The 25,022-nt window shown below is 43.1% G+C and overlaps 1 pseudogene; it reads left to right on the top strand.

Moving 5' to 3' along the window:
* The first annotated feature begins 11,513 nt into the window (after positions 1 to 11,513).
* Positions 11,514 to 17,770, top strand: LOC119349907 (annotated as a pseudogene).
* Positions 17,771 to 25,022: the final 7,252 nt, after the last annotated feature.

Genomic DNA, 25,022 nt, shown 5'->3' with positions numbered 1-25,022 from the left:
GTTACAAGTTCATCTGATGAGGCAATAACAGGACTATTGAAGGACTTAAGTACTGAGTTTGCTCTAAAGGATCTTGGGGACTTGCACTACTTCCTAGGGATTGAAGTAAAGAAGCACAAGGATGGACTTCATCTCTCCCAGGAAAAGTATGCAAATGATTTGGTAAGAAAAGCTGGGTTGCAAGGCTGTAAACCTGCCACTACTCCTTTGTCTAGTACAGAAAAGCTATCTCTTACAGAAGGAAAACCCCTAAGCTCAGAAGACAGCACAAGATACAGAAGCCTAGTGGGTGCGCTTCAATATTTAATTCTCACACGGCCTGATATTTCCTTTGCTGTCAACAAGGTGTGTCAATTCCTTCATGCACCAACCACAGTTCATTTGACTGCTGCAAAACGTATAGTCAGATATGTGAAAGATACTATGAGCATTGGCCTTAATTTTAGCAAGTCATCTTCCACTCTTGTTAGTGCATTCTCTGACTCAGATTGGGCAGGATGTTTGGATGATAGACGCTCCACTGGTGGTTTTGCAGTGTTTCTTGGATCTAATCTAATATCCTGGTGTGCTAGAAAACAAGCTACTGTTTCCAGGTCTAGCACAGAGGCAGAGTATAAGGCACTAGCTAATGCTACTGCAGAAATCATATGGGTGCAATCCATTCTTAAGGAACTTGGTGTGAGAACTACTCAAGTTCCATGTCTGTGGTGTGACAATTTGGGTGCAACTTATCTCTCAGCAAATCCAGTTTTTCATGCAAGAACAAAGCATATTGAAATAGATTTTCATTTTGTCAGAGAAAGAGTTGCTAATAAACTCTTAGACATCCGGTTCATACATTCCAAGGACCAAATTGCAGATGGGTTTACCAAAGCCTTGCCCATACGAAGCTTTGAGAACTTCAAGTATAATCTCAACTTGATGAAGTTGTGATTAAGGGAGGGTGTCAAACACCTTATTATGTACGTGACAAGGCTACCGCACCCATATCTTGTGTGCCGTATCTTGCTATGCATATCTTGGTAGTTTGGTTAGGTAGTTAGCTAGAGCTTATCTTCTCTTTGTAATCTTATCTCTATCTAGCTTCTTCTCCAAGATGTAATCTCAACTGTATGCGCTATCAGGGAGGTGCGCCCCTGCCTATAAACACGTACGGCGTCCCCTCGAGTTGAGGTACGACGCTTTCCACCAGCGCACAAGTACTTTGGAGGCTTCAGGATCGAAGGAAGAGGAGAAGCTGAAACCACGGCGCTGAATAAGAGAACCACGGCGATTAGTTTCAACGTGAGTGACTCTGTTACTTTCATGATTGAGATGGAATATCTCCTGCCTGATTTGGTTGGTTTTCTACCAAATTTGGTTTACTCCTATTAACAAGAGATGTTAGAAACTAGCACTATGATTCATTCCTTTAATCTGGTCTGCTGCAACCACTTTCTGTCGGAGATGGTATGATCAGTTTACCTCAGATGGAAACAGTAAATATTCTGTTTGATTTGGTACATATATTCATGAGATTCAACTTGATGGTTCAAATTTACAGATCATAGACCCTCCTGGTCTCAGATGGAGAAGCAATTTTGAGAGGTACACTCTGCTTCTGCTCTGTTATTATGTGTTCTTGTCTGTCTGAAATTGTTCCCAGTTCCATTTGATGCATTTAAAATTCAGTTTACGGCAAGAAGTAAGCAGAGCCTCGGCCGGGGGAACAGGGGGCTGTTGCTCGAGACGAATTCCTGGAAATCTGTATGAGGAAGATACACTAAAAAGGTGGTACAGTTTAAGAGAAATTATCGATCCTGAAAAGGAAAGTTAATGCACCTTCTGTGAGACAGTATACGGTGCTATATGGAGTCAGAGTAATTTTCCAGCCGATCAGAAATTAACGGAGCAGAAACTTTCGGTTTCAGTGAGAAGCGTAATCTGCAATAGTAGTGGACAGCATAAAAAGTAGTGTGGGAACTAGATTGATTCGGCACATGGAGCAGTGGTTGTGGTATAATACGTTTTAGAGACTTGTATATGGTCAGTCTAAAATGTCCTATATTGATGAACAGAGGGAGTATCATTTACAGTCACCTGTAATATACTGATATCATACCCACATATTTGATGCTTTCATATTATTGGTGGCTCCGGAGCTTTCTTGCAGTTGCGGTGGGGCAGCGTTGCGGTGCACGGAGCGGTGGTTGTGGTGCTGGTGCTGAGTCGGAGCAACTGGCTGGGGCGGAGTCAATACTTCTGAGGCTTCAGGATCGAAGGGAGAGGAGAAGCTGCAACCATGCCACCGAATCAGAGAACCTTTGCATCCAATTAGTTCATGGTGAGTGACTGTATTACCTTTTGTGTTTGAGATGGACCTCTTGAATATCTCCTGCCTGATTTGGTTGGCTTTGTACCAAATTTGGTTTGCAGGCAGGGTTGTTACGTCTAGGGCTTCAGAAATTCGGTCATGTTTTGTGTTAATTCAACCAGTGTGCTAGGTTCTGAGTAGTTGGTTCTATGAATGTAGCTTGTTCTGTGTGATAGTGGATTAGCATGTTCTTGATAGGATTAGTCATCTAACATTTAGTTGTGATAAATAGCTTATGTGTATATTGTACAGGTACCCCTTTGTTGTTTTGTTTTGTATTTTTGTTACCAATTTGGTTCACTTTCTGAATATGCCTATGCCTCTTTTAATGTTTTTGAAAGAAGTCCACATAACCCCCTGAGATTTCACGGAACGACTCTACATAACCCCCTGAACTTTAAAACCGGGTATTCCACCCCCTAAATTTTACAATACCATTCAAAACACCCCCTGGAAGCTTTGGAGGTGGTTTTGTGTTTTGTCCACGTGTTGGCCTACAGCGAGCATGCTTCTCCTAGAGCGCATCGCTGGCCAAAGGGCCGAGCAAAACCGTGCTTCCTCGCGGTTGGAATGCCCACCTCCATTATCTCATGCTGTAACTCCCTCTCGCTCCCTTTCCATCCCCGTCGCTTGTGTCCAACCACTTAGCCCGTGGCCACGCACCACCGAGAGCATGGCGCCATAGCCGCCCTGGCTTTGTCGCTTGTTGGGTCCAACTCCGGAGACGCCTTCGTCTTGCTGTCGTCCATGAATATGAAGAACTCGCGGAGCTCTTGCCACGCCAAATTCCGGCGAGGCCATTGCACTAACGTCTACCTCGGCGCAACCATGCATGCCAGGAACCTGCACACATATTTGCGACGGCGGGTCCAAACCCTCATTCCGCCTGCTATGCGCCAGTGACATGAACCACTCCAACTAGTGCTCGTCCTGCCGCCATCAAAAGAATCCAAAATAGGAGCACCAACAGCCGTCAGGCACTACTGGGTGGTGTGCCGCGAGCAGGCACTGCCGCCGGATGTGGAGACAAGGCTCTACTCAATGGGTCCATGATCGACATGTACGCGCCTCAGGACAGCAGCTGCACCCGCCGGGCTGCTTCGGCAATGCGGTCATCCGCACATCGACGGTGGTCACCGTCGGAGAAGTGATTTCCAGCCCAATCGGCTACACGCAACCATCAGCCAGGGAACGAATACGCTACTTCCATTGACTCGTTGACGTGATGAACAGGCCGACGAGCAGCATCTCCGCGCACCCTTTTAGCTGGATGGGCATGTCGCTCAGCTACGCCGACTTCAGGTGCGGCGCGCCCTCGTTCATGGGGCCGGCACATTGTACATATGAATCCACGGGGCAAGGACAAAGTCGTCGAGCTCGCGCCATCGGTAGAGCCAGAGACATGCCGGATGTCCTGAAGGTGTCGTTCTGCCTCGAGGCTTAGAGTGCGTATGAATAGCAGCTGGACGCATGCCAACGTGTGCATGCATGCATTGTTTGAGCTTCCATGCTTAAACTGCCTCCAGGCTTCAACTGTTTCCGTGCTGCCATATTTCGTTGTTTGATTTTTCTCCTTTGGCAGTTTCTGTGTAGTCTATTTTCAACCGTGTGGCAAAACCACCTGCTGAAACCACTTATAACAGAGTGAGGGGGTGATGTGACTGGTTTTGTAAACATCAGGGGGCCAAATACCCGGTTTTGTTGTTTAGGGGGTTAAGTGTCCGATTTGTGAAACTTTGGGGGGTTATGTGGACTTCTTTCAATGTTTTTCAGTGCCAGCCTTCCTGCACCTTTGATTCATCAAACGAAAGGTGGAAGATCCGAAGCCAAAGGTAGAATAGGGGAAGGTAAAAGCAGGCCCATAAAAATTGGTTGGCTCAGGCATCTTGCGCCATTCTGAAGATGGAAACAGATAGAGCTGCTGAAGTGAACTGAACTAGTTACACATGCGCATATGACTATAGATTGATACTGCAGTTTGGGAAAAAAGGCAGATACTGCTGTTATGGATCCTGTCTGCAAAAAACTGATAGATCTCTACAAAGTTGTTTCAAAATCATTTGAAAGTATATAGACAAGGTAAACAGCAAGCATGATCTGAATTTCCCAGATGTTACTATTTTGTAAAGCTACCTCTAATACAAATGTGTGTTTTACCATTGTGCAAATTACTTATCACTCTTTATGCACATGTAGTTCACCATTTCAGCACTTCAGTTTTGATTCCTGCTTTAACCATGTGATTTTTTGGGTGTTATCAAGTGCATTATATCTAAACCCACAAGAGTACCGAGCTGCACAATAGCTACTGAGAACTGCTCCAATGTGTGATTTGGTACATTCATTCATGAGATTGAACTTGATGGTCCAAATCTACAAAACAGGCTCTCTGGTCTCAGATGGTGGGTCCAGGAGGTGAAGCAATTTTGAGAGGTACACTCTGCTCTGTTACAATGTGTTTTGTTGAAAACATGTCATTATGTGTTGTTGTCCACATCATCTTTGTCTAACTGAAACCGTTCCCAGTTCATTGAATCAAGTTGCCTGACCTACCTAACATGCACATAACTGTAGTTTGTGTGTCCTGTGACAAGAAATATTGTCAATAACCAGCAGTAGCAGTAGATGATGATGATACAAATCTTGCAACAAGAAACATGGCCGACAAAAACAAGAACACGGGTAAAGAAAAATGTGGACAGTGGATATAATTTTGTTTGAGGAAGCAGAGGATATGAAAGCTGCTAATTAGTCACATCCATGTTTCATTTGCGTATAATCCCTTGCCGGGGAGGTTTCACAAGAGGAAGCAGAGGATATGAAAACTCCTTTTCAATTTTTTTTTGCCTCTGATCCCAAGTAATAACTCGAATTAAGTGTCAGCCGAATTAACCGGTTTGATACCACACAGTGCAAACTCAATCATACATTTGATGCTTGTTGCCATCAGTGTTTTCTGAGCTTCCTAGCAATTGTGGCCCAACCGAAGATAAGTATGAAGGGCCACATATCCAAGAGCGTTAGGACAACCATCATCGTTGCCAACCATTTTAATGCACGAAATAGTCCCATCCGTAGGCATAATGGCCGTGCAAGAATAACCAACTTTAGTAAATATTCAGAACTTCTAAATAGCATCACGAGAGGACTGAGCATACAGATCGCAATCCCAGTAGGATTAGCAACCGGAGCTAGCACCATATACACGCCCAGTGCAAAAGCAGTAGCCAAGCATGTGAGCGAACTTGACATGAAGAAAACAGATGCCCCATAGTTCATTTGGCGAGTCACCAAGTTAACCAAAGGAGATCCAGTGAACATGAGACCAATAGTAGCTATTGAGGAGCAAATAAAAGCTAATGCGTTCGCCATCATGAATGCATCAAACGTATACCTTCCAGCAAGTGTTGGTGTGCCTCTATTGGTTTGATTATCCGCTATGAAACCTCCAGGAACAGCAAAAGTTGCACCAAATGACATAGTTGCTATTAAAACTGAACCAATGCCTAGCATTTGACTTGCCTCTTTCATCTTCTCTGCTTCTTTGACCTCATCATCTGCTTTTAACCTGCGACTATACTCTTCTATAAACTGATCGAAGCGAACACAACTATACTCAGCGCCAACCAAGTAGAGTGCGTCGTATACCATGCGGTCACTATTCTGAAAAAATAAACAAAAATATGAGTACCATAAGGAGACACTAGCAATTACTTATTTTGTTGCATTTGAAGGGGGCCGAGGCTTCAACATTAATAAGGGCAAGAATATATTACCCAAATGTGATTTGCTCCAAGGCGAAACAAGCTTCTGGATAAGTCAAGAGGAGTCTGCTTATTGTTGTTTGCTAAACTTAGGTCCACTTCCATATTACCACATAGAGAACAAAAAATACGAAGCATCCCAGACTGGACTGCAAAATGCAGTGCAGTGTTCCCATCATCGTCTCGCATGTTCAAAATCCAATTCAAAGATGGGGCTTGACAAACAAAGGACACTATGTCGAGTCTTCTTTTCTCAACGGCAACATGAAAGAATGTCCGTCCTTGAGCATTGCGCAAGCCAGCACTGTTAGGAAACTTCTCAAGTATAACCTTTAGGACATTTTTGGCACCTACAGAGGCAGCGACATGTATGGGAAATGATCCATTGTTGTCTGCTTGATACACTGGTGCTGGGTTAGCTTCTAATAATTTTCTGAATCTATCAGAACGCTGGAAAACTGATGCAAAGTGAAGAGGCGTGCTTCCATCTTTGTCCCCATGAGTGGTAAGGCTATTATTCCAGTTCAACAGATCCTCTGTGATCCCTGCAAATGTGATATTTTGTGTGACAATCCAAGGTAAGTGAAGCAACATGACGAGCATTAGATTATCGACAAGAAAAGAATTTGAAAAATTCACTTCTTTTCAGATGAGGTTACGGCCAGGTTCCATTAACAACTGGTGTCATATATCCCCTTAATTAGGCTATGTTGAACAAACTTCATACATAATATAGTGTCACTTCTATTTTACCTCGATACCAAAAGTATCAGGATATATTATACGATTCCTCACATAAGGTATAATAAACATGCGCTCATAAAACAAAAATGTATACTACTCTATCTGTTCCATAATATTGTGAAAAGTCAAACCTCACAAACTTTGACCAAATTTATGGAGAAAAACATTTACATCCAGAGTGCCAAACTTATGTCATTAGATTCATTATAAGATGTACTTCTATAATTTATATGTTTGGTATTGTGGACTTAAATAATTATCTCTAACACTTGGTCAAAGTTTGTCTTTAAAAAAATGCACTACGTAATGAAACAGGGAGTGTATTGGTAGGCAGCTAATGGATTTTAAGCTTGAAATACTTTATGTATCTATATTCCATTGGTAATTTGGAGTACAGAACTCTGTAAATATAAAATAAATACCTCTGGCTCGAATACTCGCAGCATGTAGCGCATTTTGCCCATCTGGCCCGAAATAAGGGAGATTTCCATTGCTCTTGTCATGTAAGGTCTGTGCGATAGTAGATCTTCGCAGTGAAATTGCAAGGTACAATGGGGAAATGCCTTCTTTAGGATAATTGGCCAAGTCGGGATCAGACTTCAATAGACGCTCCACAATATCCTCATTTCCAATGCGGACAGCATCATGCAAGGCCGTCTCCTGAAGCACATTCTCTTTCCTCAGGAGCTCATGCAACCTCTTGCAACTTTCAGCAAGTTGTACTAGACAAGAGACCATTTGGGAATTACCGGCTCTGGCGGCATAATGCAAGGGTGTGTCACCCTTTTTAGTCACTGCAAATAGGAGGTCTTGGTCCCTCTTGAAGATGATGATTGCGCACTTCAAGAATTTCTTGCTGTCCCCGTTGCTCGCAACCGCGTGTAGTGCGTTGTCTCCCTTGGCAGTGATGCCCTTGAGAAGTAGAGCAGCCATGGGTGAAGCAGGCTCATCAACGACATTTTCTATGTCTACAGAAGGTTGCTGCACCGTCAATCTTCCTGTGGTGCTTCTGCTGCTTGCAGGGTATCCCACTAGCAAGTCAAGAAATACCTGAGTAGGCTGGATCATTGGTGCTGCTTTTTGATCTTCCTTGCTGAAAAGATAATTCAGTGCCGTCCAGGAGCCAAAGGACGCCGATGCCAGCAACAGGGGATTTATAGGCACCGGCTTCCTTTCCCGGCCAGCGGCAGGAGGGAAATCATTGCTGCCGGACGGCATAATCTCCAACTGCTGCGCATCCCAAAGGCCAACCGCCAGAGCATTTGACGAGCTCTCTTCAACATTGCCGGTGCTCGACGCCATTGCCAACATCAGGTCAGCCCTCTCTGCTTATGCATGGGTCTAGTTAGTTATTTTGTGCTCTACTTCTGTCCGGGTACACCCTTATTAAGTATACAATCCTCCAAGAAATGCAGCCATGCCTACTCCTTTAGTTAAAGACGTAGTGAGTGGTATGCTGAAGACTAATGTCTCCTCCGTTTGTCTTGTTTCTTGGTGGTGAGCTGCTCGCTCTTAATTCTTAAATCGGAGCACATGGCTGTCAATTGTCTGCTCTTGTGTTTTTAGTACTCGTCGACCGATGAAGTGGACATAATCTATCTTCCCAATGACTTGAGATGCGTAAGAGCAGATGACTGACGCTACGCTCAAAGTAGTATGACTTGAGGGCCTCCAGTGCGCTTTCTTCTCTACGGTCAAACAATATCTTGAGGGCTGCGATTATTTCCTTGTTTATCTGCACTGTCCTGGAACTACGAGTGCAAAACTTTGAAGAGTAGACTTGGGGTGCTTGATGTAGACCAAAAGGCATGTATAGGACAAGGGGTGTGCGTGTGTGTTTGTGAATATATATACTGCACCTTGTGTCATGAAAAGTATTACCGACTATTCGTCACACTGGTGAGTAATAGTTATTCTTCACACCCTCTATTTTAACATCAATGCATGGTAATTTTATGTTCCATATTTTTTTTCTTATTCAGACATAAAAAGAGAACATAAAAATATATAATCGCCAAAAAAATATTTATATTATATAAAATTACAAACATAAAACCGTTGTGTAAAATACACATAAAATGCAAATTTTCTAGTCTAAGGACCTATATATTTGTTTTCTTATGCCAAATTTTACATACTGAATCAATATAAACGTAACTATTTGTATTTCATATGTAATTTATTTATGAAAAGATCGTAAGATTACGTCGAGTGAAGAATAACTTATTCCGCACCCTTTGTGATGAATAGTATTATATAAAATATATTTACATACTAAAGTTAACACACGTAGAAAATAGTGTGTATTTTTTTTACATGTTTAAATTAGTGCGCGACTGTGTTGTGCTCGTCAACATTTGTACACAAAGACGAAGAACATCTCCTCGAAAAAATAGAGCCGCAAATGGGCGGTGGTGTCGTGGCGGAGCTAGCAGCAGTTGTTTCTGTGTCGGAGCAACTAACAAAGGCAGACCTGGTAATTTATAGGCTTCAGGACTGAAGGAAGAGGAGAAGCTGCAACCACGCCGCTGAATCAGAGAACCTTTGCATCCGATTAGTTCATGGTCAGTGATTGTACTACATTCGTGTGTGAGATAGAAATCCTGAATATCTCCTGCCCGATTTTGTTGGTTTTCTACCAAATTTGGTTTGCAGACTGGGTTGTTACGTTTTGAGTCTGAAATCAGGTTATGTTTTGTGTTAACTCAACCAGTATGCTAGGTTCTGAGTACTTGGGTTCTAGTATGAATGTAGCTTGTTTTGTGTGATATTGGATTAACATGTTGGACCGTGAGGGCCAGAGTTCCACATAGACAAATTCGTCTATTTTCATTTGCAGCTACTAGAACAAAATGCTCTTCTAAGTGTTTAGAACTTAGAAGCATAGACTAATTACAGTGAGGATGATTAAAATTAGGTCATTTTCGGTACCAGCTAATTGCACTGTTTTACATTTAGATATGTGTGATGATGATTCTTTAAGTTCTGTATGGTAGTTTATTTGATTCCCTATTGATAGCAGTAGTAGTGCAACTCTGGAATAAATAATATACTTGATAGGCTACACTGAGTTGTGATAAATAGCTTATGTGTATGTCATAGAGTACCACTGTGGTGTTTTGTTCTGTACTTTCTGTTACCAATTTGGTTCAGTTTCTGAATATGCATGTGCCTTTTTTTTATGCTCTTGTTGGAAGATCTGAAGCCAAAGATAGAACAGGGAAATGTAAAAGCAGGATCACAAAAATTGGTTGGCTCAAGCATCTTGGGTCATTCTGAAGACGGAAACAGACGGAGCTGCTGATGGAGACGGGAACCGATTCTTGAGGCCAGGTCATATATCTGCTCCAACTTCTTCTGATGATTAGTTTCCCCCTGATAAAAATAAGATTTTGTGTGATTTAGTAAGTTTATTCATGAGATTGAACATGATGGTCCAAATTTGCAACACAGTCATCTTTATTATATTACTCAACAGAGTCTGACAAACAAATACATAGATCAATGCAAAGCCATCTTTCTGGCATTTAATGTCGCTACACCTACTAATTTATTAAGTGCGCCCTGACATCGCATCAACACACACCATATAATTTGGCAGTCCCATCAAGCTGCTCCACGATGAGCCAAGAGCACCCTCAATGCGCACTCCATGCGCATGCTTCAGAATCCACCGCCGCCATCTTCTGCTATCTCAACTTTAGTAGATATCAACGTATTGACCTTGTCAGGCTCAGCTGCAGTAGAAGCCATCACGACGTCAGACAACGCCACCACCCTACGCTTGTCCATCAACATACGCCCATCACCGAGATTCCACTGCACCACACCACCGAGACCCGCCGTCGCCGGTGCGGTAGATGCGACACCGCACCACCTCCTGATCTAGATCACCACCAACGGTGTCCACCAGTCAACTATCTCCCAAGCATTGGTAGCTAGTCAGATCTCTAAAGACATATTGTATCTTTCGCTGCAGTAATCGTATTATGTACCATGATGTCGATCAAATTCCTGCAGTGAACTGTTTAGTGTCAAGAGCAGAGTCCTCGTCAATGGCAGAAGCATCTATCCACTCAGGCTGACCAGTGGCCATGGCACAGCTAGATGAAGCGGGCTGTCGGAGAGCCACGACCTGGTAGGTGATGGATACTTGGCAGAAGCGTCAATCAGTCACACAACCATTCAGCATGTAGTTGTTAGAAGATATAGTACAAAGTTGTACCAAAAGAGTGTCAATTAATTTGGATCGGAGGGAGTAACATTGTTTACTTCTTATATATAAACACAAGTACTCTGAAGAAAGAAAAGGTACAAGCCATGTCAAGAACACAAACAAAACTAAACTATACATAGTATAGCTTTTGAACAAACATATGCTTATGAACAGACCCACTTCATTTATTCAACTCGTCACATATTTGGTGCTTCTTATCATCAGTGGTTCTGCAACTTCCATGCAATTGTGGCCCAACCGAAGATAACTATGAAGGGCCAGACTGCCATGACCATTTGAGCAACAACCAAGCATGCTAACTTCCAGTGCCAAGTAACTCATCCTAACGTAGAGCGGTTCTATAAGAATAGCCCATTTTACCAAGTATTCAAAATTTCCATATAGCACTACAAGAGGAACGAGCACACAGACTGCAATGGCTATAGGAAAAGCAACGGGTGCTAGTACTATATACATGCCCAATGCAAACGCAACAGAAAAGCTTGTTACTGAACTTGCCATTAACAACACGGATGCACCCAAGTTAAATTTGCGGATCCTCAAGTTAACAATAGAAGATCCAGAGAACATGAGACCAATCATAGCCATTGAGGAGCAAACGAAAGCTAATGCATTGGCCATCATGAACGCGTCAAAGGTAAATGTCCCAGCAAGTGTTGGTGTGCCTTTATTTTTATGATCATCCGCTACGAAACCTCCAGGAACAGCAAAAGTTGCACCAAAGGTCACAGTTGCTACTAAAACTGAACCAATGCCTAGCATTTGGCTTAAATCTTTCACCTTCTCTGCTTCTTTGACCGTGTCCTCTGGTTTAAGTGGACGATTATACATTTCATAAAACTCATTCCAGCGAAGACTAATATGTTTAGCATCAATCATTGTGAGTGTCATGTGTATCTTTCGTTCATTGTTCTGAAAAAAGGGTATTATGAACACCATACGAAGATATTAGCCATGGATTATTTTTGTTAAGCTTGAAGTGCCCAAGCCTTGATAAATAGTAGTAACAAGGGTATATTACCTCAATATAATGCATCCCCGGTAGAACCAAGCTTCTGGATAAATCAATGGGAGTTTGTCCATTATTATTTGGTAAATTTAAGTGCACTTCCTTATTCCGGTATAGAGAACAAAACATTCGAAGCTTCCCAGCTTGGACAGCTAAATGCAATGCAGTGTTCCCATCATTGTCCTGCATATTCAGGATCCAAGCTAAAGATGGAGTTTGACAAACAAAGAATACTATGTTCAATCTTCTTTCCTCAACGGCAACATGTCGCGACTAGCAAAGTTGAACTTAATCCCTAGTTTCACCACTGTCAAGGGATCTAAGTGTCAAGTGTGTGTGCAAGCTAAGCAACCTCGTAAGTCTCACACGACTGCGGAAACGAGAAATCTTGCACCACTAGAGCTCATACATTCAGATCTATGTGAAATGAATGGTGTTTTGACAAAAGGTGGAAAGAAATATTTCATGACGTTAATTGACGACTCCACTAGATACTGCCGTGTGTATCTTCTGAAATCTAAGGATGAGGCTTTGAACTTTTTCAAGATCTATAAAGCTGAAGTGGAAACCCAACTTGATCAAAAAAATCAAGAGGCTTAGGTCCGACCGTGGTGAAGAGTATTTTTCCAATGAATTTGATGCTTTTTGTGCGGAACATGGTATAATCCATGAGAGGACGCCTCCCTACTCACCTTAGTCAAATGGGGTGGCCGAAATAAAGAACCGTACTCTAACTGATTTGGTTTACGCCATGTTAGACACATCGGGTCTCTTCAAGGCATGGTGGGGGGAGGCGATATTGACAGCATGTCATGTCCTAAACCGAGTCCCCACAAAGAACAAAGAGATAACTCCATTCGAGGAATGGGATAAGAAAGGGTTAAAACTCTCTTATCTACGAACATGGGGTTGTTCGGCGAAAGTCAATGTTCCAATTCCAAAGAAGCGGAAGCTTGGACCAAAGACTGTGGATTGTGTTTTCCTGTGATATGCTTTTCATAGCATTGGTTATATATTCTTGGTTGTAAAATCTGAGGTACCTGACATGCATGTCGGTACGATCATGGAGTCGAATGATGCGACTTTCTTTGAAGATATCTTTCCCATGAAGGATATGACTACCTCATCTAATCAGGAGATGCCTAGTTCATCGAATCAGAAACTAGTTACAATTACCGAACCTGCCATTTCGATTGAGCACTTTGAAAGTTCTGTGGAGGAGAACAATGAAGTTCCTACTAGGAGCAAGAGACAGAGGACTGCAAAGTCCTTTGGTGATGATTTTCTAGTGTATCTCATAGATGACACTCCCAGTTCTATTTCAGAGGCTTATGCATCTGAAGATGCTGACTACTGGAAGGAAGCAGTTTGTAGCGAGATGGATCCCATCTTGGCGAATGAAACTTGGGAGATAACTGATCGTCCTTATGGGTGCAAACCTATAGGATGCAAATGGTTATTCAAGAAGAAGCTTAGGCCTGATGGTACTATTGAAAAGTACAAGGCTCGGCTCGTGGCTAAGGTTATACCCAAAAGGAAGGAGAAGACTTCTTTGATACTTACTCATCTATGGCTCGACTGACCACTATTCGAGTTCTACTTTTACTAGCTGCCTCACATGATCTTCTTGTTCATCAAATGGATGTTAAGACTGCTATCATAAATGGAGAGTTGGACGAGGAAATTTATATGGAACAACCAGATGAATTTGTACTAGATGGTCAGGAAGGAAAAGTGTGCAAGTTGTTGAAGTCTTTGTATGGACTCAAGCAAGCACCTAAACAGTGGCATGAGAAGTTTGAAATAACTTTAACAACTGCAGGCTTTGTTGTAAACGAAGCTGACAAATGTGTGTACTATCACCATGGTGGGGGCGAGGGAGTTATCCTTTGCTTGTATGTTGATGACATACTAATTTTCGAAATAAATCTGAATGTTATTAAGGAGGTCAAGGATTTCCTATCTCGTTGTTTTGAGATGAAGGATTTAGGAGTGGTTGATGTCATTCTGAACATCAAGTTATTGAGAGACGATGATGGTGGGATTACATTGCTTCAATCTCACTATGTGGAAAAGATCTTGAGTCGCTTTGGCTACAGTGACTGCAAGCCCTCTCCAACACCATATAATGCTAGTGTGTTGCTTCAAAAGAATCGAAGAATTGCTAGAGACCAATTGAAGTATTCTTAGATTATTGGCTCGCTTATGTACTTAGCCAGTGCTACAAGACCTGACATCTCTTTTGCTGTTAGCAAACTGAGTCGGTTTGTTTCAAAATCAGGAGATGTGCATTGGAAAGCTCTAGAGAGAGTTCTGCGTTATTTGAAAGGCACTGCAAATTATGGAATTCACTACACTGGGCACCCAAAGGTGCTTGAAGGGTATAGTGACTCAAACTGGATCTCAGATGCTGATGAGATAAAGGCCACGAGCGGTTATGTATTCACTCATGGAGGTGGCGCTGTTTCTTGGAAGTCTTGCAAGCAGACCATCTTAACGAGGTCAACAATGGAAGCAGAACTCACAGCACTAGATACAGTTACGGTCGAAGCAGATTGGCTTCGTCGGCTCTTGAATGACTTGCCGGTTGTTGAAAAACCTGTACCGGGTATCCTTATGAACTGCGACAATCAAACTGTGATCACGAAAGTGAGCAGCTCAAAGGATAACATGAAGTTATTATGACATGTTCAGAGAAGGTTAAACTCTGTCAGGAAAATGAAAAATTCCGGAGTTATTGCTTTGGATTATATCCAAACGTCTAAAAATCTGGCAGATCCTTTTACTAAGGGTCTATCACGTAATGTGATAGATAATGCATCGAGGGAGATGGGTATGAGACCCACAATATGAGTTGTTCACAGTGGTAACCTATTCTTTGTGATCGGAGATCCCGTGAATTAGATGTGGAAGACAAGGTGTTGGTCAACTGAGAGGAGAGTATCCTTACTATTAACAATACCACTCCATGAAGATGCAAAACTCTTCTAATCTGCATGGCAGGTTGATGTATATCTTAATGTTTTCTAAGTGGCTCTTTTAAGCAGAGATGTTGTCTTGCAGAACATCTTTTGAAGGACACACCTATATGAGTCTGATTGTTAAACGTCGTAATCTATGAGAGTAGGGTTCTCTCTAGTAAACTCATGAAAGGTCTCGGAGTATGACGCATAAGCTCCACCCGCGGGGAAGACCCACAGTAGCCACGTATCGGTCAAGACTTTATGTGAAGCTAGATTCGCAGAAAACTTGCAGTTCAAGGCCTAGTCCACTGTTCAAGTTGCTTACTAGTGTAGCATAGAGTTCTAGGTAGAAGTTCAACTTAACAGTCTCCACTGTAGTACCGGTATATAAAACAGTATTTTGGAACCAAAGGCAAATTTTGTGTGCCTCTGGGATCTAGTGGGGGATTGCTGGAATTTTGTCTATTTTGGGCCTAGCCCAATAGCAGTTTCAGAAATTCCTAATAAATCCCAGAGGCCCACACAGCCCATTCGTGCAAGGCAAGAGATGGAAAAAAAGTTTAGTCCCACATTGTTAGTTTAGAGGGAGTTGGACCTCTTTATAAGGGAGGTTCTTTCCCCACATGTATGAGCATGAGAACAAGAGGGACATCCATGCGCGCTCCTCCGCCGCCGCCCGCCTCGCCACGCCACGCCTCGCCACAACACGCCGCGGGTTACGAGAATGAGCCGAGCCGATGTCTAAATTTTTGCCACGCATGACGGGTATACGAACGGTCACACGGGAGCTGAAACGTTTTTCTGTAGTGGAGACTGAATATGAACGGCGCACCTCTTCGTGTTCTGCCCATTCGCTTCGTCTCCCTCCATTGCTTCACCTCCCGCCGCAGCCTGTTCGCGTCCTTCTCCTGTGCCTATATAAGAGAGGTCGCTCCTTTCCAGAGAGACACACCAGAAGATCCTCTTCCTCTCGCCACAAAGTTCCTGAGCACTGCGCAACCGCTACGTTCTTCCCCATCCCGGCTTGCGGCGTGCACCGCAGGTCGGGACAGTAGGCCTCCGGAACCGCACCTTTTGAGTCATGTACGCGAGAAGGGTGATAAGGTTTTTGGGGAGCGCTCCGCGCGACTACTGACCTCTTCATCACGGACTCCGACGACTACTTCCCCGACGACGACTTCTTCCCCGACGTCGACAACCTCTTCGACGACATGGCTGGCGAGGATGTCGACCCCAAGTCCAGTGCTTCTGCTGCTGCTGTCCCGTATGTGTTCTTCCTGTTTCTGATAGAAATCCTGCCACAATTCTTTTCTTTAGTGTTTGCCCTACATATGTTAGGTTCTACTTCATATATGCAACATGATCTAGTGTCTGTCCTAGATGTGTTCAGTTCAAGTTCATATATGCAGATGCTATTTACTTTCTCTCCGTCAGATTGCATGACTTGTTTTATCGCGGCTATTTTATCTAGTATTCCTGTTAATAAAATCATTTGGTAAATTGCTCATATTTCCAACAGTTTATATGTTTGATATTAGTAGGTACACTTCCTGAATGCTTGAACCACTGATTCTGTCATTTTGTTATTTATAGAATAGTGTTAGCTCATACATGACATCTTATCTTTCTTGAGAATACTAGCTGACTCTTACAGATCTATGTGTGAAGGAAAGATGCTCTGAGTAGAGAAAAGCTCTTCTTGGGGAGCCTCGCTTCGTTATATGTGCTCGATACGGTGAATATATATGTGATCAAACTGATGATGACATCTGAAGTGTGGAATCCAAGATTGCTCTTCTTGCTAGAATTGCCGCTGATACGAAGATACAAGTAAAAGCACCAGCACACGTATAAGTCCCTTTTTGTGATGAGAGCTTCTGTGTCAGACAATAATTTTCCTGATATACTAAGTTTGCATGCGAGCCAGATCGCTTCACCAAGAAATAAACTTGACATGTATGTCAAGGGTGAAGCAATTCTTAACCCAATCATGTGGTCTTCCTGAGAAGCTTGGGGACAATCTTGAGACTGCAGGATATACTAGGCCTACTCCGGTGCAGATGCAAGTCATTCCTTCATCAATAAGTAATAGAAGCCTACTTGTCTCTAGAGATACTGGTTCAGGGAAAATAGCTTATTTTATCACTGTCTAACAACATGATACACATTTCTTGCGGGAACCCAGGTAAACCAAACAAATCAGTTAGACAAGTGGTAATTTGGGTGGAGCCTAACCAGAAGAAGAAGATTTTTGAGATAATGACAAGTAAGAAGCACTTTAAACCTCCTGTTGTTGTATTTGTGAGTTCCAGAGTTGGTGCCGATCTCTTGTCTAAAGCAATTACTGCTGCTACTAGCTTGGAGGTTGTTTCTATTCATGGTGAGCAAACAATGAAAGAGAGGAGAGAAGGATTGAGACGGTTTCTCACAGGGGAAGTATATGTTGTTGTTTGTACAGGGATCTTGGGACGTGCAATGGATATTCTGAAAGATATTCACCAAGTTGGAAGAGCGTCTCAGATGGGTGAGGAGGGTGTGGCTATTGTCTTTGTGAATGAGGAGGATCGGAAACTTTTTAGAGAGCTTGTTCAGGTTCTGAAGACTGCAGGAGCTCCAATTCCCCGGGAACTCTCTAATTCAAAATTCACCGGCAGTATTTCTCTTGGGAAGAGAAAACTGGGTTCTCTGGCACCTTCTTGACCAGCATGCATACCAGAGAGGTGGTCAACTTTCTTAAGATGTCAACTGTATGCGCTACCAGTTATATGGCTTTGTTGTTTGATAATTAAGGTTAAAGTTTTGTAGGAAGACAGTCATGAAAGTATATCGGAATTTGTAACTCCTGAAATATATGGCAACTTCCTTACACAGCTTTACCAATGAGTCTAAAGGCGGTTCCTCAGCATGTTTCTGGAAATAATCATTTCATGCAGGAAACGTAAACAAGCTACCTCATGTGTAGATTCCATCAAAATGTTAGTCAAGAACACACGGTGCAATTGATTTCATAATGGTATGGTTTGCATTTTCCTTGATTCATTTTTTCAACGCTACACTGATGGTTTCCTGGTTCTTTGTTTGTTTTCTTTGTGATTCTGCATTATCCCAAAATATGCTATTTTAACCTGAAATTTATCCATTTGACTAGAAGTAACTGTTTTAATAAATGTTCATACCAGGGCCGAGCCGGCAAAATCCGAGGCCCTGTGCCAAACTCTAAAATGGGCCCTACCTCACTAAAAAACTACTATATAAATATAACTACAGTAATATAAAAATCATAATGTCTCACATAGCAAAGTAACATATCAAGAATCATACCAATTCTTGGTTGTATAGTCTTCACTTAAACAACATCATTCTTAGTGTTCTTTGAAATGATTTTTTGATCAAGCCATTGATTACTGGTGGACACTTGTGATTTTTTTATGACAAACTTATCCATATCTCCTTTCTTAGACAGAGTTAAATCCTCTATTTTTTTTGTTTCTTCAAACACTCTTGGTAACCAGATTCATGTTTTCTAAATGAAGACATGATTTGAATCTTGGAATACTAAAAGCCTAATAGGTGAAAAGAATAAAATTAGCTACTGCACAAGATTTACGAGAACTAAATATCAGGTGGAAATTGGAACTCAAAATCAAGGGGAAAAGGGCTCACGGGATCGATGGATGCAAGGACGCCTAAGAAATCGCAGATGGCTCGAACTTTTTGAACTTCCCCTGCCTTACCGCGCTGTCCAGCCGACTGCCGTTTCTCATCCTGCCCTTGGCCCCTCCTTAAGCCCGATGAATCGATTGATTGATTTGATCTGTATCATTGGGATCCTGGGATGCTGCACGCTGGCGGCCAGACGAAGAAACCTATCCAAGCCACGAAGGAAGGGCCGCCGTGATTCGCTCGCTCCTCTCGATCGGCGCTTGGATGGTGGGAGTGAGAAGCCGAGGAGACGCTGGTCGCGATTGAGGCCTGCTTCAGGCGCCAGCGTTGTGGCGGCCTAAAGGGCAGAGGCCCATATACAAAGGACAAAGCCTACTCATGGCAAATCTGAGGCCCCTAAAACCTGGGGGCCCTGTGCGCCCGCACAGGTTGCACCCCCTAGGCTCGGGCTTGGTTCATACTGCATTTTCCTCACATCCTTACTGAGAATTCCATTATTTTGTTTACTTTCTTTTTCTTCCTGCATATTTGATAAGTACATGTTTAGGGGACATGTATTTGTTTCCTTTATTGGGAAAACATTCACTAGCTCAATAGTGGAACTACAGTGGTGAACCAAACCAGCCTTATAAACATCCTTAGTGTAATTGCAAGTAGTATGGCATTCTCTATAGACATCCTTCCACAACCACAAGTACTTCAATAACTGACATCTTGTTAAAAACTGCAGTGTGGTTCCATTTTAACTACTATAATAACTGACTGCACATTTTCTTTAAAAAAACTAGCCGTACGATTTTAACAATTCCCATTTGATTGGACCACTGGCAATTCTTCCATATCGCCTTTCTTTTTGTTTGTTCTTTCAGTTGAACAATAGCTTGTTAATTATAATTTAACAACCACTCTTCTAAGAATGATGTTGGACTAATAACCATCCAAATACAAATTATGCTGTATTATTATTATTATTTTGCCGAGAAATTATGCTCTATTGAGTCTACTGGACTAGCTAAAACATGCTTTATTTTTCAGTTTTGCTAATTTTCAGTCGACTGATTTTGATTATTTGTGATGTGCACTGGATTAGTATGATAATCATTGGTCACAACGGACATTGCTTTGCCTGGATAATACTTTTACTGAACAACTGAATGCAGTACGTGCAATTCAAGTTTTTGCATAATAATGCTCTGTCTATGCCATTGATTTTGTGATAGCAAATTTTTAATCCGTCGTCCTCTGCCACCAATCACCCATGGTCGTTTGACAGAGCATTCTGGGTTGTACTTCCTGTTGATTTCGTTGAGCATTTTGGTACGATTCCAATTAATAAATTAGATTTTATGTGTCTGAATGCTTTAGTTTCGTAAGTGTTATTCACTAGGTTTCTATGTGTTCGGCCTTTCGTCTCAGATATAACGCTGGAAATGGAAGGACTAATCCCTCAGTTGTTTATGAGATACTCCATATGTGCAATAATAGCAAGGGCTCTTATCTTTTTTAGCATGACTCTGCTGAAGCTTCATTTTTGTAGGGTCGTGTTTTGGTCTTCTGGCTTCTTCTCTGTTCAGCGATGCATGAGCAGCTTGCTCTTTGTCAGGAAGCTAGTGAGGTAAGGCCTCTCAGGTTCCATCTGGTCGGATTGGGGATGGTTGTCTAGCCCCTTTCATTGCCTCTGCCTGCTTCTTCTGGGTACGATCGGCGACTTCCAGGGCGATGCATCAAGATTTGCTCACGACACGCTGCTGACGAGTGTGGGACTAAGACGTCATCGATATAAAAAAAAGACTTGTGTGATATTTTTGTTTATGTAAGGAGGCTCTTGTAAAGGTTGGACAATTTTAAATATGGCCCTGGGCTTCTCCGGGAAAAATGGTATAAAGAAACCACATGATAGGAGGAAAACCGGAACTATGAACCACATTGGTCTTTCTATTCTGATGGTTAGAACGGACCTCCTCAAAGAGCAAACTGGGAAATGACCTTTCCATTCTTATTTTTTGAAAGCTATCATGGCGCATGTTACTATAATAATGAAATGTAGATACATCCACAAGTACACCACAAATTACGCTAGGGTGTTCATCGAACCATTGACATTTAGTTTCCTTTCTAAAAATATTCTTAGCTATTTCGTGTCTTGTGAATGCAATGGACCTTCTTAAAAAGTAAACCTTCTTAAAAGGTAAACCAGAGACTGATAATGCCATTGGATAAGTGCGTGACATAAAAATTACTCCCTCTGACAGGTTTTTTGGATCGGAGGGAGTACTACATAGAGTAAGCCTCCTTTTGTTTTTGTGTTTGAGGGGAATAAACTGGATGACCTAAGACAAACTTTTATTTTTATTTTATTTTTGGATGAGAAGAAGATGATATAAGACAAGGTAAGAGGGGTCCCGCAAAAGAATGGTAAGAAGGGGAAATGAGTGAGCGAGCAAAATATGGGCCTTCAAAAATGAAGAAACCTGGTTTTTTTTTTTAGTTAATGAAGGCAACAGGCACAATCAGAATTTATTATGAGATGGAGGTGTACGAAAAGGACCCAACAAAATGACAAAGCCCAACTAGATAAAACCGGGTCCAGCAGAAGAAAGAAAACACAATCAGAGATGGACGAATAAGAAAAGGGCCCAACAAAATGACAGAGCCCAACCAAATAATTATCAGAGCCAGGTTTCGATCTAGGACCTGTGGGTTATGGGCCCACCACGCTTCCGCTGCGCCACTCTGATTTTTGGGTTGAATTTGCGACGTGACACTACATATTTGCAAGCAGGCAGGGACCCTGGACGCATACATGGACGATAGCTCTTATGATATTGCTGTCCATCAGGCAAACATCGTTGTAGTATACAGTGCATATGTCGTCGTGCTACGGTCCCATCGGATCAGCGCACCAGAACAACCGCTGACGATGTAGAGAAGCGTAGATCGCTGCTCGCCATTCTCGATCCCAAACAGCTGCAGTTCCAGGAGGCCCCCATGGTTGCAACAAAAAATCACAGCATTGGCAGGCAACAAAAAATCATGTGTCGTCCCCGTCATGCTCGCCGTCGCCTGGTTGCAACAACAACAAAAATGAAGCGCCGTCACCGCCGGCCACACTTCGTTATCGCTGGTTATAGCAAATCTGGGCATGGTTGTAGCTTTCCTGCTGCCGGTTGCAGCAAAAATCACATCACCGCTGCCGCTGCAAAAAAGATCTAAAAAATAACAGCACCGTCGCCGTCATGGTTTAAGCAACGAATCCTCAATGTTCGGTTGAAGCAAAAACATTATAACGTTCCCGCAAAAAAGGACATCGGTGCGTGCAAAAATCAATCTCAGCCGGAGAACTTCAGTGGTTGATTATAGCAAAAAAATTGCTAGTTCCAGCAAAAAAATGCTGGTTCCAGCAAAATTAGTAGCATGAAAACCCCCATTGATTTGATTGTAGCAAATAAAGAAAAAGATTGTAGCAAAAAGCATTACTAGTTCCAGCACACAGAAAACACTTGTTCCAACAAAGCCAGATCCAGCAATCCAGATCACCTGTTGCAGCTCGTCGTCGCCACCCCTGCATCAGCTTGTACTGCACAGTTGCAGCTCACCGTCGGGTGCGTCGCGATATGAAGCTCGAACAACGAGCAGTTGCAGCTCTGGGAACTACCCTTTGTAGCTAGCCATCTGGCGGTCGTCACAGGATGCAGCTCGACCACGCCTCGATTGCAGCTCCGCTAGCCAGGGGTTGCCGATCCCCATCCTGCCGGTTGCATCATGTAGTGGCACCATCGCGGCTTGCGGCCTGCTATGCAGCTAGTCGCCGTGCCGCCCCTCCGCCTCCCACTATCTTGGTGTAGGCCAGCTACCCACCACCTCCCACTCTCGCAGCTCTGCACGACCCCCTCGGAAACCAGCTCGTGGACGCCTGGTATGGATCTACAGCACGCCAGCTCAGTCAAAGTCGGGCGGTGGATGGACTTTTCCGGTGAGATGTCTTCGTGGTGATGAAGAAGATGCTAGAAGGGAGTGGATAAGGAGGGGAAGGAATAAAAAATATGATGGGAGGGAGTGCTCGATGGGTCACGGGAACGTGTGGCTAGTGTGGCCCCACGCACTTGCGTTGTCAGCGAGCCGTGACCGGCCGAGCGTTCGGCTGGCGCGCTGGCCCCAAACGTTTTGCATTCAAAAAAATGTTTATGACCCTAGAAATATGTTCACAATTCCTAAAAATGGACATGAATTTGTAAGATGTTCACAAAATCGAAAGTACAATAAAAATGGAAAAGGGTAAAAAAACAATGAAAAAACCAAAAGAAAAAAGGGAAAAGGAAAAAGGAAAAACCATGTTTTTAATGTACCAGTACATACATCATAATTTCCCCAACTAATAGCACGTGCCACCATCCTATTTATCGATTCGGGCTGAAAACCCCAACAAAAATCAAACAGATCTAGAAATAGGCAATCTTAGATGCACAAGATGAAAAGTAATATACGACATAAGCCTCTTTTTGTTTTTTGTTTTTTTAGGGGAATACACCGGATGATTATGATAACCTTTTTATAATATACTCCAGTGATCTAAAAGGTCTTATATCTATTTACAGAGGGAGTATATTTTCAGTACAAGATGCTCTAAAACAAACTAAGAACCGCTCTGTTTTCAGTAATAGAACCGGGCCCAACAGGTAAAAAGTCACCCAGAAAAAAAAGAACTTATCAGAGCCAGGTTTCGATCCTGGGACCTGTGGGTTATGGGCCCACCACGCTTCCGCTGCGCCACTCTGATCTTCTTGTTAAATTTGCGAGGTCGCGCTACATATTTGCAAGTAGGCAAGGACTCTGGACGCATACATGGACGGTGGCTCTTATGATATTGCTGTCCTACTTAATTCCGCCCGCCCACGGACACCACCAACACCAAAACGGTACGGACAAAACAAGGCGCAAATTTGTTTAGAAATGTACGATGGCTGATGGCTCTCCCTATAAATACACCATGCATGGTGTAACGCGCCACATACAGTATATAGCTACGCATCTTAGCTAGCTAGCTTATCATCTTCCATCAGTGCTCACGAGCTAGCAACCAAGATGAGCAAGTCGTCGTGGCCGGAGCTGGTGGGCGTCCTGGCGACGCTGGCGGCGACGCAGATCGCGCACGACCGGCCCGACGTCGCCGTCGAGGTGCTCCTGCCCGGCGCGCCGCTGATGCCCGACTACAACGCCCAGCGCGTCCGCGTCTTCATCAACCTTGGCGGCACCGTCGAGAAGACCCCCGTCATCGGCTAGCCTCCCGCCCCGCTAATGGCACGTCGTCCCTGTCCCGGCACGGCACCAGCGCTAGCTGCTGTGACTACTGTACTACGGTATAATGGAAGAATAAAGCGACGTTATGTGTCTGTGCTACGTGATTTCTATGAATACTAGCTAAACTATTCGTGGGTCGTTACGGAGTAACAAATTATTCATGTGTACCAGAACGTGAGTTACGTTCTGAAAACCTAGCCATCGCCAACACCTCCGCCTCCACGGTAGATCGGTTCCCCATCTGCCTACACCTATGTCGGGAGGGATGGAGAACCCAATCTACGAGTGGAGTTCTCGATAAAAGTAGTGTTTGGGTTAGGGTTTCCGTAGCTGTTTTCTTCATCTTTGAAGATGGCATCGCCTAAAAAAAAGCAATCTTTGGCCCTTCGATCGACGACCAGATCTCCTTCTGGCATCAATGCTGGTGTTGGAAGATTAAATTTCTCTAGGTATGGTCCTTCAGATCTTACTTTGCCAGATCGATTTTGGATAATTTCTCATCGTCGCTGCGACGGTTCCTATATATGTCCTCGACAATGGTGATTCATACTCTCGGCTCCCAGTGACGTCGACCTGGCTGTTCAGTTGTTTTTTTCCTGGAATACCGGTGTTGGTACCCTTGCCGATGTTGGTCGATTACTGTAATGGTTGCGTGCGTGCATCTAGCCTTTGGCAATGCGGCTCAAACTAAAATTATAGAAGAATCCTCGCTGGTATTTACAGGTCTATGGTTTGATATCTTTGTTATTTTCCTACGGCTACCTTCACAAAAGCACAAGATTGTGTCATGAAAGAAGAAAGAGTTTGAAGATCTTGAATAATGGCTCGTTTCTTTTAGACTTTATATTGTAATCACAGGAGTCGGCTCATGTATCTCTATGATGTACTACTTATTCGCTACTATAAATATTTCATGGTATTTATTGTGAAAAAAGAAAAATTATTCATGTGTTACCACAAAATAATAAATTAGTTTGTTTTGTGACCAAAC

The sequence above is a fragment of the Triticum dicoccoides genome, chromosome 1A, assembly GCF_002162155.2.
Source record: "Triticum dicoccoides isolate Atlit2015 ecotype Zavitan chromosome 1A, WEW_v2.0, whole genome shotgun sequence".
Lineage (NCBI taxonomy): Eukaryota > Viridiplantae > Streptophyta > Magnoliopsida > Poales > Poaceae > Triticum > Triticum dicoccoides.
The sequence above is the reverse complement of the archived record's forward strand: the minus strand, read 5'-3'. Positions and strand labels throughout refer to the sequence as shown.